A 2,569-nucleotide genomic window follows, 5' to 3' on the forward strand; every position below is an offset into this window, starting at 1 on the left:
TTTTTTTTTTTTTGCCTTTTTTTTTTGCTTTCTTTTTTTTTTCTCAAACTTTTTTTTAACTGTTAAGTCTTATATTTCTCTACTTTATATTTCTATAACTATTACTTTTCAAAAAAAAAAAAATAAGACTCTACTTTTTTAAAGCAAACACCATATATAGTCTTCGCGTGGTTGTTGTTGGTATTTCATTTTTAATCTTGGGTTGTTTTTTTTTTTTCTTATATATATTTTTTTCCTTATTTTTTTCCTTATTTCTTTTTCTTAATATTATTATTATTTTTTTTAATCTTTTCTCTTTTTTTTCTTTCTTGCTTCTGCTTCGTCTCTTTAACATTGTATTTTTGAAAATCTAACCTCTACTCTAGGTTTTTAATCTTTGCTTTTCGGTTTTTGTTGTCAATCTTGTACATTTCATAATCCAATCTTACCTGACAGAGAGATTACTGGCTTGACCACTCTCTCCTCCTTTTGGACTCTCCTTTTTCTCCACCAGGTGGCCTCTGTCTCTCCCCCCCCCCCATCTCTTCTATATCCAACTCTGTGATTCTCTGTGTGTTCTAGATGGTGGAGAGCACCTAAGGAACTGATTACTGGCTGGACCTGTCTCTCTCCCTTTCATTCCTCTCTCTTACCCTCCTGGCAACCTCTGTCTACTTCCTCTCTCTCCTCTCCCCTGTATAACACTGTAAATACCGCTGAGAGGTCCAGACTATGGAGCGCACATAAGGAAGTGACTATTGACTAGCTTGCTCTCTCCTCTTTTGATCTCACCGCATCTCATTCCAGTCACCTCTAACTACCCCCTCCCTCTTCTCTTCTCCATGTAACCCAGTGAACCTCTCTGGGTGCCCCTCAATGTGGAGAAACCTTTCATCTTTAGCCTAGATACTATATCATTGGTGCTGTATAGATGGAGAAGTCTAGAGACCACTGTAAAAATAAAACCGAAAACCAGAAGCAGGAGGCTTAAGTCCAAAGCTTGAGAACATCAGAGAACTCCTGAATTCAGGGAACATTAAGCAATAGGAGCTCATCAAATGCCTCCAAACCTACACTGAAACAAAGCTCCACCCAAGGGCCAACAAGTTCCAGAGCAAGACATATCACACAAATTCTCCAGCAACACAGGAACACACCCCTGAGCTTCAATATACAGGCAGTTCAAAGTTACTCCAAAACTTTAGACGTCTCATAACCCATTACTGGTCACCCCACTGCACTCCAGAGAGAAGAAACCCAGCTCCACCCACCAGACCTCCAACACAAGCTTCCCTAACCAGGAAACCTGGACAAGCCACTGATACAACCCCACCCACAGTGAGGAAGCTCCACAATAAAGAGAACTCCACAAATTACCAGAATATAAAAAGGCCATTCCAAACGCAGCAATATAACCAAGATGAATAGACAGAGGAATACCCAACAGGTAAAGGAGCAGGAGAAATGCCCACCAAACCAGACAAAGGAGGAAGAGATAGGGAATCTACCTGAGAAAGAATTCCGAATATTGATAGTGAAAATGATCCAAAATCTTGAAGTCAAAATGGAATCACAGATAAATACCCTAGAGACAAGGATTGAGAAGATGCAAGAAAGGTTCAATAAGGACCTAGAAGAAATAAAAAAGAGTCAATATACAATGAATAATGCAATAAATGAGATCAGAAACACTCTGGAGGCAACAAATAATAGAATAACGGAGGCAGAAGATAGGATTAGTGAAATAGAAGACAGAATGGTAGAAATAAATGAATCAGAGAGGAAAAAAGAAAAACGAATTAAAAGAAATGAGGACAATCTCAGAGACCTCCAGGACAATATGAAACGCTCCAACATTCGAATTATAGGAGTCCCAGAAGAAGAAGACAAAAAGAAAGACCATGAGAAAATCCTTGAGGAGATAATAGTTGAAAACTTCCCTAAAATGGGGAAGGAAATAATCACCCAAGTCCAAGAAATACAGAGAGTCCCAAATAGGATAAACCCAAGGCGAAACACCCCAAGACACATATTAATCAAATTAACAAAGATCAAACACAAAGAACAACTATTAAAAGCAGCAAGGGAAAAACAACAAATAACACACAAGGGGATTCCCATAAGGATAACAGCTGATCTCTCAATAGAAACTCTTCAGGCCAGGAGGGAATGGCAAGACATACTTAAAGTGATGAAAGAAAATAACCTACAGCCCAGATTACTATACCCAGCAAGGATCTCATTCAAATACGAAGGAGAAATCAAAAGCTTTACAGACAAGCAAAAGCTGAGAGAATTCAGCACCACCAAACCAGCTCTCCAACAAATTCTAAAGGATATTCTCTAGACAGGAAACACAAAAAGGGAGTATAAACCCGAACCCAAAATAATAAAACAAATGGCAACGGGATCATACTTATCAATAATTACCTTAAACGTAAATGGATTGAATGCCCCAACCAAAAGGCAAAGACTGGCCGATTGGATACAAAAACAAGAACCCTCTATATGCTGCTTACAAGAGACCCACCTCAAAACAAGGGACACATACAGACTGAAAGTGAAGGGTTGGAAAAAGATATTCCATGCA

This window comes from Oryx dammah, unplaced genomic scaffold, assembly GCF_014754425.2.
Source record: "Oryx dammah isolate SB20612 unplaced genomic scaffold, SCBI_Odam_1.1 HiC_scaffold_23, whole genome shotgun sequence".
Lineage (NCBI taxonomy): Eukaryota > Metazoa > Chordata > Mammalia > Artiodactyla > Bovidae > Oryx > Oryx dammah.